The sequence below is a fragment of the Stegostoma tigrinum genome, chromosome 19, assembly GCF_030684315.1.
Source record: "Stegostoma tigrinum isolate sSteTig4 chromosome 19, sSteTig4.hap1, whole genome shotgun sequence".
NCBI classification, from domain to species: Eukaryota; Metazoa; Chordata; class Chondrichthyes; order Orectolobiformes; family Stegostomatidae; genus Stegostoma; species Stegostoma tigrinum.
The window spans coordinates 28,975,202-28,992,383 of NC_081372.1; positions in this window are offsets into that span (position 1 = coordinate 28,975,202).

Sequence of the window (17,182 nt, forward strand, 5' to 3'; positions counted from 1 at the left end):
CTGTGTGTTTATTGAGTAATGCTGTAGTCATGATATTTCCATAGCAGAGCTGTACAGCAACTTGCCTACCCTCGAATGATCATTGCTGGCAAATATTACAAGCTGCCTGATTTTGTGTCTGCGCTAAAAGGCAATGAAAGGTAGATATACTGTAAAATTGTAAGCTCTGGCTGATGTTAAAATGCCAACAAGGGGAAGGCAGAGATGCTGTGAGCATCAAAGTTGGTGCAAATTGATTGCACACTAAGAAAGAAAGCGAGGAGTCCTGAATCACGCCTTGCTCCGATGCACGGGTTGGGTGCCTGACCTCGCGAGCAAAATGGCTTGGTGGCAGCAATGCAGGGTAAGGTGCTGGAGTGCTCACAAGGGCAGTATTGAAGAGGTGAATTGTATTATAAATGAGTTGGAGATGGGTCGTGATGATGTGTGGCAAAGCTCATGTATGTCTGATGCCAACCTCAGTGGACGAAGGATGTGGGTAATTGCTGCCCATGGCATGTGTCCTGTGGTGGCAGGGACAGTTGGCAAAGCTAGTGGTGCAGAGAGACAAGGAGTGAGCTGGAGCCACCAGGTGCCTGCTCTGAATTTCTTGTTGGGAATTGTCACTGTCCAGATTCTCTCTGCTATTTGGGAGAATATGAAACTGTACAGATTGTGGTGGGATTAAGTAATTATGAGATGCTAATGCATGTAATACTCCTCTCTCCACTCACCAGTGAGATACTCTCCTCACTGTTCAAAATTTTGGTGGAAAATTGGACTTTTCTTCCATGTTATTGAAAATCCCATCCTTTCAGCCTTGCCCACATTGGTCAGGGGCTGGGTGAATTCCACCAATAGATTTCCATTGTCATTGCCACTGTATTTATTCAACAAATTGTGAAATTCATCAAATGAAAAATATCTACCATCATTTTAAACCAATAGTATGAGGTAAGAATTGAATCTAGATATTTTAATAAACAAACAATTAAAGTCTATCACTTAACAGATTCAAGATTGCAAATGAACTTTTATTGAGTTTACAAATACAAATTTAGTAAAGTGCACATTTGGCTCCAATTTTTATAGATTTATTTTATATTTTCACCACAGAACCAGCCACAGACTAAGAAATTGTGCAAAAGTAAAATACTGCAGATGCTGGAAATCTGAACTAAAAACAGAAAATTCTGGAAGGCGCTTGGCAGCACATCAGAGGGAAAGGGAGTTAACATTTCAGGTTGAGACCTTTCCTCAGTTCTGATGAAGGTTTAACGTTAATCTGAGAGGTTAACTCTTGTTTTCCTCCACAGCTACTGCCTGCCCTGCTCTGAGATTGATCAGATGGCCTTCTTCATGTCTTGTTAATTTTGCTCCATTTCAACACTTAGCAGATTCCTGAGAATGGACCTGGATAATTCTCTGATTATCCTACACATCTTGTGCAGACATGTTTGGTCTCTCTTCAATGAGTCTCATTCACTGCTAAAACCAAATCTGTTATTAGCCAACAAAAACGGAAGTTGTCGGAAAAGCTCAGCAGGTATGGCAGCATCTGTGAAGAAATCTGTTCTGAGGAAGGGCCACAGGACCTGAAACGTTGACTCCGATTTTTTCTTTACAGATGCTGCCAGACCTGCTCAGCTTTTCCAGCAACTTCTGTTTTTGTTCCTGATTTACAGCATCTACAGTTCTTTCAGTTTTTACATTATTAGCCAAGTATAGTTTGGATTTAGGGAGATCATCATTGATAAGCCAATTATCAGGATTTATGATAAACACATCTGTCTCTTCTATTCCAATAACACAACAGCAAATATATGAGAAGTTAACATAGCAAAGCCTCAGGTTAGAATGTACTGGCACTTCAAAAGATGCACAAAACAAGACCAAAATGAAAATGTTTTAGATATTGATCTGAGTATTCCAGATTTAGTCCTTTATTCATATTTCAGGAAAAATTATATCTTCAAACTTCTTGTATTTCACAACTGCTACAAATAAATGTCAAACTGTGATTGACAGGCTATTCCTTAATAGTGCATCTTTCTTGCCCCAACTGCACTTTGTTTATTTTTCTGCTGTCAAGGAAACCAAATGATTTGGAATGAAAGACTAATGCAAATCTTGCTAACAACAAGAGTAATGCAACAAAGTGATTCAAGAAATTCCTTAAAAACTCCATTGTTTGAACATTGCAATTGTCAAGTTTGAGGATGTATCTGGCCTTTCAGGATATAAAAGATCCTACTTCATTAGAGCAGAATCCTTCCATTGTCTTGGAAGACATTTATCTGTTAACAAACACCACCTAAATCAGATTAATTTGCCATTGATCTCATTGTTGCCTGTGGGATATTGCTGTGTACAATCTGTCTGCTGTATTTGCCAATCCTACAACAGTAATTGTTTCATTAGCCATGAAGTAGTTTGTGACATCTTCATAATATAAATGGCATTGTAGAAATAAGAGATAACAAGGTGTAGAGCTGGATGAACACAGCAGGCCAAGCAGCATCAGAGGAGGCTGGACCGTTCTTCAGAAATGGGTTATAGATTGTAGAAATGTAGTTTCTCTCTCTTCTCATTCATTCTTTATCAGGAAAAATGCTATTTTTGTAGCAACTAGAAGTTCTATGCTTATTTGTCAATAACCAGGTATTTTGTGATGTTCTTATGGTTAGTAATCAAGTCCACGGGCCAAGAGATTGAGATCGCACTGTGTAGGGAAAACTTTCTGCAGGAATATCATATATTATAAATGATTCATTTTAAAGTTCAATTTTTTTAAAATGTTGAATGTGTTTCCAATGTTTTTATGTTGGATACATGTTTATTTGGACTAAAATACAGCACCTCACAGTGCCCAGGATCCCAGTTCAGTTCTGGTTTCAGATGACTGTCAGTGTGGAGTTTGCACATTCTCCTCGTGTCTCTTGTGAGAGTTTCCTCCCACAGTCCATAGCTGTGCAGGTTGGATGGATTGGCCAAGCTACATTGCCCCTTGGTGCCCAGGGAAGTGTAGGCGAGGTGGGTTTGACATGGTAAATGCAGGGGCACAGAGATAGGGTTGTGGGGTGCTGGATCTGGGAGGGATGCTCTTTAGAAGGTTGATGCAGACTCGATATGCTGAATGGCCTCTTTCTACACTGTAGGAACTCTATGTAAATCCTTAATTTTCTTTGTTGAGGAAATACAAGTCTGGCCAATGCAAACTCATCTACTTTAACCTTTCTACCTCTGAAATCAAAAATATGGCTCCAAAACTTTGACAGTTCATGAAATAAGTTATAATTGTTACAATTGCTACATTTCCTCCTGAAATGGATTTACCAGTTCTTTGAGCTCTTTCTCCTGCAGACTTACTTCCATCCCTTAAGTGGCCTGTTTCTCTTACTCAGTCTTCCCATGAATCATTCTTCTGACTTTCTCATTTGAGTCACTCCTTCCTAGTTTGCAAAGATGGGATAACTCCATCACTCCACAATCTCAACATCAATCATCTCATCAAAACTGGAATACATTTTTGTAAACTAATTTGGAACCCTCTTTCAAAACAATACAGCCTTTGTTGTGTTTACTGTGATGTGTTTTACTTTTGAACATTTTCCTTTATTATCGACAGAATTTCAAGCTCCAATAAATTTGGCAACTATTTTGCAGAAGGGATCCTTCACCTCTTATCCTAATAAATTAATGATCAAACGATTAATAATACTATAGTTATTGCCGTGTTTGACGACTAAATGGTTCTTTTATGCACCTGGACATATTTCTACTATTTCAGTCAGAGGTTTATCTGATATCGTTTCACCTTCAGGATCTTTGCCTTCAGGAACTAATAAGCCTATAATACGCTCCTGCTATCATAAGAACTGGGACTCCATTTGATTTGCAATACTCTTTCAACAAATGAAACAGTTCTACCTTTTTAAGATTCCCACATATAAACAAAATGGCATTTAACCGTATCCTAATGCTTTCCTAATGCTAAACTATGTCTTCAGCTGTGCAGAAATGGGAAATGACGATCCATTGGAAACCTAAAATTGTTTGTTAATTTCATTCTTTCATGATATGAGGCTGCTTCCACCAAGGTAGTATTTCATGCTTATTTCTAATTGCTCTTGAGCTGTGTGAATTTTGCAAGGCCATTTCAGAGGACAGTTAAGAATCAAACATATTGCAGTACTTTTGACTCAGACCAGACCAGATGGCAGCTACTCTTTCCTAAAGGGCATTAGTGAACCAGATGGGCGTTAATTTTAATCAGTGTATAGTTTCATGATCACCATTATTCTGACAAGTTTTCAGTTGCAGAACTATTAATTAAATTCAAATTCCTCCACTGTCATGTTAGATTTTGAACCCATTTCCACACATTACCACTACACCACCTTGCCAAAACAATTGCATCGAGGGACAGGACTTGAAAATGAGCCAATGGGGACACAAACAAACAAAAATTGAAAGTGCTGGAGAAACTCAGAAGGTCTGGCAGCATCTGTGGAGAAAAAAATCAGCGTTAAAATTTGAGTTCAGTGACCCTTCATTAGAACTGAATGCAACTGGGAAATGGTGATATTTGTGTTGATGATGGGGGTTTGGTTGGAAGAGGTCAGAACTGGTATTATAGAATATAATGCTTGGAGAGATAGAGAAAAGAGAAGCAGACAAAGGGATTGTTGACAGAATTCCGAGAAAGAAGTTACAATGGCGACTGTGAGTACTTAAAAATGGCTTGGCTGTGCAGACAGCAACCCATACTGGACAGGACCTGGGGCATAAGGGTAATTAACGGATATGGAGGCAGTGGTTATGCTCCAAAATTGTTAAACTCAATGTTAAAGCTATAAGGTGCCAAAAGGGCACTGTTCAAAGTATCGAAAACTAGATCATAAATTATAGAACAGGTGAAGCTATTTGGTCCATCATGCAAGTGTCAGTGCGAGATTTTCAACTAGACTCGATTGTTTTATGATAGTAAAGAAATTAGGAAATAATTTTTCAGTAGTACAGAACTCAAGTTTCAATGAAAAATGACACACTTTGTTGAAATTTTCCATTTTGTAATCAGGATATTCTGCAAGAATACACATTCAAGGTGAAAACCAACATTTATACTGCACAAGAGGAACAGTGCTGATTAGATGGCAAGTAGACTCTATTGGTAGGAGCATTGCCACGGATGCACCATTAATATTGATTGAAAGTTAACTGCTAGGTTTTGTTTAAGTTATAATCCAATCAAGTTAACTCTGATTGGTCAAGGCATTGCTCTGAGAAGAGAACCAGCTGCTATTTTGCTAAGTTGAAACAGGTGCAGTGTGTGTACGTATTTGTTCAGTTTGTAGAGAACAGGACCTTGTGTTAATTTTGGTAGCTTTTAGTCCACAACAAACCCAATTTACAATCCTAAATTGGCTGTCAGCATAAATCCTCACACATTCAGGATTATCCAGCAAATATTGTCCATTACAGAATCACATCTAATGTTAAACACTGTGTTGTGGGTTTTGCATCTATGGTTAGTTGGGTACAGTCAGTTGCTTGGGTATTGCAAACAGCCAATGCTGTTTGATATGATTCACTAGTCTTTTGGATACATGGCCTACAGACCTTGAATCACACCTGCACTGAAAATTAAATATCACATGACTCACCTGTGATAGGCAGAATGTTTATTTTGAAGGAATCATCCTATTGCTACTGCACAATAGCAACATAAAACAACTAGCTTCACCTGTTCAAATTTACCTTACCTCTCAAGGGTATTCTAAGGTGACCAGGCACTTTTCACGACAAAGAGTAATGCCCTAATTTGCACAAATTATGGTGAGAAATGATCAGATCAAGGTAATTATTATCTCATAAGTTGGCTTTGATGTGCCCTGTGTACATGGGGAAGAAAAGAGCTTGGGTCATATCTATGTCTCGCAAATCAGTCCAGTCTTGTATTGGGTGGAAGGGCTATTGTGGTGGCATCTGAGCCAGTAGGTCAGGTTCAAGTCCCATCTGCTCCAGATATGTGAAAAAAGGAGATCGATACAGAAATATCTATAGTGAATAGATCTGTAGGAATCCCAAAATGCATTCTGACCAGTGTAGAAAGATTTGTGGTAAACAGTAGTAGAGGATCCCCGACCAGTCTTCCAATGTAGACAATTTGGAAAGGGAGTTCGTCTGACTAATCCATGTCAAACATGAGCTTTACATAATAATGGAGCCCATTAAACATTCTTACATGCAGCTGCAGATTCAAATGTAGCAAGCAAACATATCATTAACATATCAGAACTATGTAAAGGGCAGGTGATTAGAAATCATTTTCTGAAAGGCAAATTTCTCATGGAATTCAACAAAGGTCATCATGATTGCTGGGTCTACTGGGCATCCCATGGTAATACCATCTGTTTGAGCATGGTGTCTTTGAAACTGTACTCAACTGCTGAGTTTCTGAATTCATACGTTCAATGCATACTGATTGATTCAATGGTATAGGGTCTACATCGCTGTGATACAGTGCTGCAGTCCAGGTGTCTTATAGTTTCTTTAACTGTTACATTGGCGAGTTAGCTAGCAATGTCAAATGAGCACAAGGAACTGCGTTATTGTCGATATCAAAGTCCTTTAATGTCTTCACAAATGTGAAAGAATCTTTCACCGCGAATGTGGACATCTTGCTCAAAATTTGTTGTAGCAAGTCATTCAAACATTTGGCCAATTCATGTTGTGCAGAGCAGGTCACAGTCTCTGACATTACATGTGATTCCATAATTGGACAATATTTGCTGGTTAATCCTGAATGTGTGTGGAATTAGCAAATTAGGATTGCCAGTTGGTTTATAGAGTGACACACTTGTGTGCATTGGAAGTTGTATTTGTATTCTATTGTTATAGATCTGATGAGTGCAAGTTAAAAAGATTCAACAAAAGATAAAATAAATCATTATATTTCACTTCTAAGTCTGCTATAAATTTAGGCAAAGGCTGAAAAATAATGTATCACGAAAAGATAAATTCAGGATTAATGATCAAAAAATAATTTCTTCATGTAATTACTGAACAATAGTAGATATGGTCTTCTTTTGAGGATTACAAGGATAATTTTTTTGACATCATTCAGAATGGAGTGTGCTGTGATGGGTTAAGAGCGGAAGGATGAGCCAGATGAAACGAATCAATTTCCTAATCCGCACCACTTTTGATCATTTTTATTAACAATAACGATTTTCTGCTTGAGATTTGGGAGGAATTTAATGTCCTTCCCTGAGGCAAAGTTAGAAGCAGGGTCACTTAATTCAGCAGGAAGATGACAGATGGATACTGCTGTCTTCCCTCCTCTGCCCGATTAATCTGGGATAAGAACACTCATGAATGGTAAGGTCATTCAGAAAGGAAGGAGGTATGGGTTTCAAGGAAATTTGGCTGTCTGGATACAGAATTGGCTGCCCAATAGAAGACAGAGGGTGGTAGTAGATGCAAGGTAGTCAGCCTGGAGCTTGGTGACCAGTGGTGTTCCACAGGAATCTGTTCTGGAACGTCTGATCTTTGTGATCTTTATAAATGACTTGGATGAGGAAGTGGAAGGGTGGGTTAGTAAATTCGCCGATGACATGAAGGTTGGTGGAGTTGTGAATAGTGTGGAGGGCTGTTGTAGGTTGCAACGGACATTGACAGGATACAGAGCTGGGTAAAGAAGTGGCAGATCGAATTCAACATGGAAAAGTATGAAGTGATTCATTTTGGAAGATTGAATTTGAATGCAGAATACAGGGCTAATGGCAGGATTCTTGGCAGTGTGGAGGAACCGAGGGATCCTGGTGTCCACATCCATAGATCCATCAAAGTTGCTACCCACACTGATAGGGCTGTTAAGGCGGCGTATGGCATGTTGCCTTTCATTGGCAGGGGATATAAATTTAAGAGCCGTGAGGAGATGCTGCAGCTCTATAAAACCCTGGTTAGATCACACTTTGAATATTGTGTTCTGTTCTGGTTGCCTCATTATAGGAGGGATGTGAAAGCTTTAGAGAGGGTGCAGAGGAGATTTACCAGGATGCTGCCTGGACTAGAAGGCAGGTCTTATGAGGAAAGGTTGAGGGGTCTAGGGCATATTTCAGTGGAGCGAAGAAAGATGAGAGGTAACTTGATAGAGGTGTACAAGATGATGAGAGGCGTAGATAGCGTGGATAGCCAGAGATTTTTTCCCAGGGCAGAAATGAGCATTATGAAGTTGAATAATTTTAAGGTGATTGGAGGAAGGTATAGGGGAGATGTTAGAAGTAGGTTTTTTACAGAGAGTGGTGGGTGATGGAATGCGCTGCCAGTTGTGGTAGTGGAGTCAGATACATTAGAGACATTCAAGCGTCTCTTGGTTAGGCACACTAATGAAGGGTATGCAGAGTAGTTTGATCTTAAGATAATAGGTCAGCACAACATTGTGCGACGAAGGGCCTGTACTGTGCTGTACTTTTTTATGTCTCATTCTCAGTCTCAGTCTCAGTCTCAGTAAGGTGCATACCAGCAGCTGCAATACTGCCCAGTAGCACTACCTGCAATGGATACTGCTGGCTTCTGGTCAGCAGATGTTAGTGAAAGTGAGATTGCCACTGCCAGGGTCTTGGCTGATGAGTCAACCTGCTGCTGTCCATTTAAGGCAGATAAGAGTGACAGTCTTCCCCAAGACAAACAATGTAGAGCGCTTGATAGCTCTGTAGCTGCTGGGAGAGGTAGCAATTGCCAGCATTAAATACCTGCCTGAGTAGTTGGAGTACATTAAATTCTTCATCTTAGTGAAGTTTTCTCACTGTGTTCCTAAAATATAGCAACTACCTTTAAGATAGGTAGTAAGTGCTAAACTGGGCTGTTGCAGATATTCTGAACCAGAAACAATTTCTATCCTTAGGATTTACTTTTCTTTATAATTTGTACATTTCAAATATCATTTTAGCATTGCCCAGATATTTATCTTCTATTGGTTAGAGTAATGTGAATAATAAGCCTTTTCACTTGCTTTCTCTGGCATAGTTCAATCTATGGTATTAATTTGAGGAGGATGGTCCACCTCATTGTTACAAAAGAGAATTCAACTCCCACTAGTCTGTTCTTTGAAAGGCCGAGAACATTTCCTTAGCAACTGGCAGCATAGTTACTGGAGCTGTTTTAATTCAATGATAATAATCAAAAATTGTAATGTACTAGGTACATTTCTTTACATTTAAGCAATTGGAAGATTTTTAGATGAATTTTCTATGTTAGAGCATTTTGTAAAATCTGAGTGCTGTTCGGGGAAAGAGAATCTGTCTCCCAGTTATACATACACAACATTGTTGACATAGCAACAACGTATAATAATTGAGGAAGTGAGTTGATGCTGCACAAGGGAAAAAGCTGAACATTTGACATGTAATCTTTTACTTAATGTCCATTTTGGCTATTTCTAATTATACATATACATTTGGCTTTAAAGCGTGTAGCTTCAAAATGTGAAGTAAATTGATAGATACAAGCCATTTGTGACAAATATACAGAAACCAGAAATTTTAAAAATTAGGATCGACAGCATCTGTAGCAGCCATTTATAATAACAATACTAAACAAATATTGTTGCTCTCTTAAAGGGAGTATCCAGATCATTTTTATTATAGCATTTACTCACTATCATCCAAGGGCATCCTTGATGGGAGATGTCAAATTACTTGAATTCTCAATTTTAGCAGCTAACATAAAAGAATTCAAATATTTTTATAGAAATATAAAAGTATGAGGAGGAAGAATTTGACTAAAAAGGGCAACTATAAACAAAGTTAGGGGGAAAGATTGAGAATACTACGTCAAGAAAGAACTTGCTGCCAAAATTTACAGTGAAAGAGGGGGGAATTGAAATGCTGAATGGGTTACAAATTGATACAGGTGGTAATATAAAGGCTGGCTGCACTTACAATTTTGAAGTCACTAGGACTGCATCCAAGATTGCAGAAGAGATTAAAGATGGAAATTGGAGAGGTACTGGTACCTTCCATCCTGGGGACCTGCAAATGTTCCACCCTTGTTCAATAAAGGGCACAAGGTCTTACACAGCAAGCCAGTTCAACTGTGACAACAGGGAAAAACCTAGAAGCAATAATCCAAGGCAAAAGTATCAGTCACTCAGCCAGGAGAAACAGCACAAGTTTGCTAAAACAATTAGTGTTTAACTAATTTGAAGAGATAACAGTGGATTAATGATAACGTTGTTATAGTATATATGAACTTCTAAAAGATGTTGATAAAGTAGTGCATAATATACTTGAAAATGATGCTGTCACCTTTAGAATAAAAGGGTTGTGGCAGCATAGATACCAGGTTGGCTCAGTAACAGGCAACAGAGAAGTGTTGGTTGGTTCTTTTCAGTTTATAGGACGGTAGACTATGGGGCTCCCCAGGGCTTGCTACTAGGACCACTGCTTTTCTTGCAATATATACTTATAATCTAGACTTGGGTATACAGAGCACAACTTCAGAAATTTCACTGGAGACAAAACCTAGAATTATTGTGAACTGCAGGAAAGATATTGGTAGATTTCAAAAGGCTATGGACAAGCTGATGCAATGACACAAGGCAGATGAAATTCAATGCAGAGAAGTGTAAGTGATATTTTTTGGGAGAAGAATTGGAAGAGGCCAGATAAACTAAAGGATACAATTCCAAAGTGGTTGGAGGAACAGAGGGCATATGTGCACAAATCTTTAAAGATGGCAGGGCATGTTGAGAGTGTTTGCAAAGACTGGACTAACACCAGCTTGGTCTTCACCAAAGGATTTTGTCCATTCTGGGCACTGCCACTTTATGGGGGTGTCTGAAGACTTGAGGAGAGAGAGAGAGAGAGAGAGAGAGAGAGAGAGAGAGAGAGAGAGAGAGAGAGAGAGAGAGAGAGAAGAAAACACTTATGAAAATAGTTTCAGGAATGAGTTTTCAGTTGTGACATTAAATCTGAGAGGCAAAAGTGTTCTCTTTATTGACAGTTGAGAAGAGATTTGATAGAAAAATTCAAAATCATCAAGGATCTAGACAGATTAGCTAAAAGTACTGTTTCTATTCACAGAAGGATTACTTGAGAACTAATTTAAGGTGGTTAGCAATTAAAAAAAGGAGTGGTATGAGGAAGTACTTCTTCAATTAGTGATTGGTTGGGATCTGGGATGTATATCCTTAAAGTGTGATGGAGGCAGATTCATGATGGTTTTCAAAAGACAATTGCTTAACCATTTGAAGAGAAACACATGCAGGGGCATGTAGAAAGGACAAGAGAATTATTCTTGCAAAGAATTGTCAAAGACATGACAGGACAAGCGGCCTTGATCTGTGCTGCAACTATTCTATTATTCCATAAGCAATTCTCCTCCAACTTCCAGGCCCATAAAATACAACGAAGGCCACCCCATAAGAAAAAGTACAAATATTTTAATTGCTTATGCTGTGTAGGCCAAATTGCCAGCACTTGCAGGTCAGGTGTAAAATTATTAATATGTATAGGCTAAAATCAAACAATTTGATGTACCAAGTCTGCATTTTGTTTATTTCCACAACGTCTTCAAAAAACTGGATTGAGTTGATCAGACATGGCCTCCCTTAACAAAGTCATGCTGAACATTTTTGACAAATTCTGGCTTCTGAGGGCAGATTAATTCTGTCCTTCAGAATTGCTTCCAATAACTGCCCCGCATTGAAGTTAGGCTAGCCTATAGTTTCTTGGTTTATTCCTTCCTCCCATCTTGAATAACAGTACCCTATTGGCTGTCCTCTAGCACGTCTCATGTGGCCAGAGAGAAATTGAAAATTATCATCAGCATCCCTGCTATTTCCTCCCTTGCCTCATTCAAGTCTCGGATACATTTTGCCTGGATTTGGAGATTTGTCTACTTTTCAGCCTGATAGTTCACCCAGAATCTCCTGTCTAAGTATATCAAAGTCCTTCTCCTTGATCTCTATATCCACATTGTTTCACTGTTCACTACAGAGAAGGACAAAGTATTAATTTAATACCCTACCTACATCCTTCAGCTCCACACACAAATTACCACTGTGGACATGAACTGGACCTACTCTTTCCTTAGTTATCCTTTTACCCTTAGTGTACTTGAAAAATAACTTAGGATTTTCCTTTACAACATGCCCCCTCTTTGCTCTCCTTCCCTTTTAAGTTCTGCCTTGTACATTCTGTAGTCTAAGGCTTGTGCTGTTTTCAGTCCTCAAGACATGCCATAACCTTCCTTTTTGTTCCTCTCTTTATGCAATCCTACATATCCCTTGATATCCAGGTTTCACTGGATTTTTTTGGTCCCACTCCTCAGCTTTATTGTAACAGGCTCACCCCTGTAGTCTCCACATTTTGTTCCTGAACGCATCCCACTGCTCTGACACACGTCTCTCTAAAAGTATCTGGTCTCAGTCCATTCTGGCCAAATCATTTCCAAATCTTATTAAAATTGTCTATCTGCCAGTTTAGGGCTTGGATTTCAGGCCCATCCTTATCTTTTTCCATAACCATCTTAATCTAATGAAGCAATTGCTGCTCTCTCACGACACGCTCAACCATATGCTCAATTTCACTACCTAAAATTACAACCAAGACCACCCCTCTCTCGTAGAGCCTTCTATATCCTGGTTTTAAAAGATCTCCATTTTAAAAACTCCACTTCCTCTCAATCGGGGGAGGGTGAAATCCCCTTCTGTCACTACCCTGTTTCTCTTACGCTTCTCTGAACTTTGCCTACATATCTACTGTTAAACTTCTCACAGACTGTTAGGGGACACACAGTACACTCCCTCCAATGTGATTACTTTTTTGTGGTTTAAGTTCTACCTGTATGGCTTCATTTGGAGAACATTTTTACCATACCATTCCTTCTTACTGCTGTTTCATTCCCATGCTCAATATTGTGACACAACCTACTTCCTGTATAGCTCTCCCTGTGTTTTGCCTACAGACCTTATATCCTGGAAAACTGAACCACTAGTCCTGCCCCTCACCCAACCATGCCTTAGTGACAGCAATTATAATATATACCCAGTTCAATTTGTGCCCTCAACTCATCCACCTTATTCGTCAGACTCCTTGAATTAAAATAAATATTATCTGACCTTGCCAAACTGCCTTAACTAGCCTATAATTTCTATGCCTTCTAGACTGTTTGCTGTTCTTCTCCCTGGATTCCAATGTCCTGCCAAGTTAGTTTAAACCCTCCCCAACAGCACTAGCAAACCTCCCTGCAAAGATGCTGGTCCCATCATACTTCAGGTACAAGCTATCTGCCTTGTAAAGGTGCTGCCATCTGCAAAAAGTCCTGATGTCCCAGAAATCTAAAGCCCTCTCTCCTGCATCATCTTTCCAGAAATATTTGTCTGGACTAAACCTAGATACTCACCAGCATCAGTGCTAGGCGGCCAGAAATTACTACATTTTGGGCCCGGTCTTTCATTTATTTCCTAGCTCCCCAAGTTCTGCCCACAGGACCTCACTCCTTTCTCTACCAATGTTGCCGATACCAATATGTACCACTATTTCTGCTTTCTCTCCCCTTTCAATTTGCAGTGACAACCTGACTCTGGTACCAGCGAGCAACACACCACCCTAGAGTCTCTTTTGCACCCACAGAAACACCCATCTGTTCCTCTTTACAATTGAAACGCTAATACTGGAGCTTTGCTGTTCTTCCTCATGTCTTGAGCAGAACCATCCATGGTGCCATGCAGTTGGCAGCCACTGCTTTTCCCTGAACAAGCATCTTTCCTGAACAGTAACCAAAACAGCAGAAATGTCAGAAGGGGAGCGTGTGTGCGTGCGCGGAGTGAGTGAGAAGAGAAACAGTCGACTCTTCCTCAATAACTTAAGTCATCACATCGGACTCAATGTTAATACTGTTCCTTTCTCCAATGACGCTGCTAAGCTTGGCTGAGTTTCTCCAACATTGTGTTATGTTTCAGATTTCAAGCATCTGCCGTATTTTGCCTTTAATTGAGGGGATATAGATGGGTTGAGTGGGTGAGCAAGCAAAAAACATGACAGATGGAGTTTAATGTAGGAAAGGATGGAGTCATGCATTTTGGTAGGAAGCATCAACAAGCAGAATATTAACTGGAGACAGATTCCAAGAAAGTGCAGCACAGAAGGATGCAGGTTCTTATGCATAAAATACAAAAACTTAGTGGCAATTAAGGTAGCAAATGAAACTGAACTTTATTGCTAGCGGGTTGGCATTTAAAAATGACAAAGGCCCATTAAAACAGTACAGCATGTTGGCAAGGCCACACAGAGTACTGGGTAGAGTTCTGGACCCATTTTTTAAAAAGTTAATTGCAGGGAGTTTGAAACAGATTCACTTTAGAGTTTCTTGGGATGAAGGGTGTGACTCATCAATAATGGATAAAAGAGAAAGGATAACCTTTCGTATCAGTTTAGAAGGAAGAGGGCTGAATTGTACAAGGCTGAGGGGAGTTGACAGGGTAGATGGTAAGATGGTGTTTCTAACTGTGGGAGAAGGTCTGAACTAGGGGAGACTGTCTGCTCATTCTGTAATACTCATTTAAAACAGATGTAAGGGATTTTCTTCTCTCAAGAGAATAACGAATGTCCGGAATTCTCCACCTTAAAGAGAGTGATGGTTGCTAGACCACAAAATATTTAAAGTAGAAGATAAACTTTTGAATTAGGAGTGTTGAAACCTACTGCTGAGCAACCATGAGTTTTTAAGAATAGCACAGACATAAAAAGGGACCACATAGCCTACCCATCCACCTAATTCTAATACTTCTTTATCCCAGGAATCAGGTGAATGGATTTCTTGGAAAAGGATAATTGTATCAGAAACAATTCAAGTAAGGAGACCATGACAACACAGAACTCCAAAAGGTGTTTTCACCAATGTATGTGCTGTACGTCAGCCCAACTTCCCTACATCTATGTTTCATTCTTACAGCAAGAAATCCGAATCATGCATTTGCCTTTCCAATCTCTTGCTTCTAAATGCGAAGTTAGTATGCAGGTAATTAAAACATCTGGATCCCTCCATTCTACAGTTCTGCAATCTCTCTCCATATAAAATGGTATACTATTTTCCTATTCCTCTTGCCAAAACTTACATGTTCAATTTTTCCATATTACACTTCATTTGCCAAAATTGTGTTTTCTTGGAGTATTAGTAATGTACAGCATGAAAACAGACCCTTCAGTTCAACTCACCAACTAGATATTTCAAATTAATGTAGTCCCATTTGCCAGCATTCAGCTCCTTATCCATCTAAACCTTTCCTATTCATATGCATACCTTTTAAATGCTATTGTACCAAGCTCCTCTAACAGCTCATTCCAGATGCCAACCTCTCCGTGAAAACATTACCCCTTAGGTTCCTTTTAAATCTTTCCCCTCTCACCTTAAACCTGCCTTCTACTTTTGGATTCCCCTTGCCCTCAGGAAAATGCCTTAGTATTCACCCTATCCATGCCCCTCATGATTTTATGTACATGTAAGGCGGCCGCCCCTCAGCCTTTGAAGCTTCGGGGGAAAAAAGTCCCAGCCTGTTCAGCCTCTCCCTATTTTTCAAATCTTCCAACCTTGGCAATATTCTCGTAAATCTTTTCTGAGCCCTTTCAAGTTTCACATTGTTCCCAATAGCAGGGAGACCAGAATTAAACACAGTATTCCAAAAGCAGCCTCTCCAATGTCTTTTGCAGAGTCACTACCTCCTCTTGGCAACACTTTGCCACTATCTTGATGTCACTGGCAAATTTTAACACAGACCACAAAATCCCCATAGTGCCATTCAGCTTGAGTGCACACCAACCATCTGAGCAGCATCCCACCCAGACTCAGCCCCGCCTTTTTATTCTCTGTAATCCTGCATTTCCTATTGTTATTTCACCTAGCTTGCACATCTTTGGGCACTATGGGCAACTTAGCACAGCCAATTCACCTTTGCACTGTGGGAGGAAACCAGAGCACCTTTTGGAAGTCTGCACCGACATGGGGAGTGTGTCTCTGCAGAGTTTGCACAGTCACTGGAGTGGAATCAAATCCAGGTCCCCGACACCGAGAAGCAGCAAAGCTAACCACTGAGCCACTGTGCTGCCCGAGTACAGTTCTAAATTGATTCATTTTCAGTATTTCCTTTAACTACTTGAGAGACATCCTTAAATTTATGCCCTAATATGTGGTCCACTGATTATCGCTTTAACTTCAGCTAAGGAATGTATTGCTGCATCAGTTGGTTCTTTTTAATCCTGTGACTTAGGAAATATATCATTTTATAATGAATATGGAGGAAGCTTATTTGAGGGTGAAATCAAGATAAGCATCAGAATAAAGGCAATGCTGCAAACAAATTAAGTAAAATGAGAAAAGACAGCATTACTTAAATTGCAGTTACATTCGATAACACAAAAGTTAACATGAAGAGAGAAGCAAGTTTCCGTTGGACAAATGGGTTAATACTGCTGCTTCTAATATCTTCAGAACACACTTTTTTTCTCTTGAAACAAATTCTCACTCCATGAATGCTGAGTGCTGCCCACCAAGTTTACAAATTCCCTTAGACAAATCTTACTGTTGAGAATCATTTAATAAACCTTAATGAATTAGTAATGACAACAGTGCATTTACTATATAAAACAACTCCAAGGCACTTCACATTGCCAAAATTGAACCAAGATAGATTATGTTACATAGCAAAAAGCCTGATCAAAAAACTATCTCTGAGAACACAAGGTACAGAGGTGTAAGGGTGTAGGAAGGGGTATCTTAGAGTTTAGGGCCAGGCAACTGAAGGAACTGATCATGGTGCCATGATTAACAAATAAGGATGCTCAAGAGGCCAGAATTAGATGAGCTCATATCTTACAGGTTTCTGGGACGCTGTTGTGGTACAAGTGATAGTGGGCCAGAGGTTCTAGGTTCAAGATTCACATGTCTGAAAAGACTCGTTTAAAACATCGAGTTGTGGGGCTGGAGGACATTATTGAATGGGAGAGGCAAGACAATGGCAGAGATTTTCTGACAAGAAACAGTGAAGTACGAGGAGCCAGTCATACACTTGGCAGGGGACTGAAGTCTCTGAATTGACAAGCAACTCAAAGTTAGCTTAGCAAGAGCAGAGACAAAAACTGCATCTTGCAGCATAGACAGTGTAGTCCAGAGCACAGAATTCTTGATATCTTCTTCC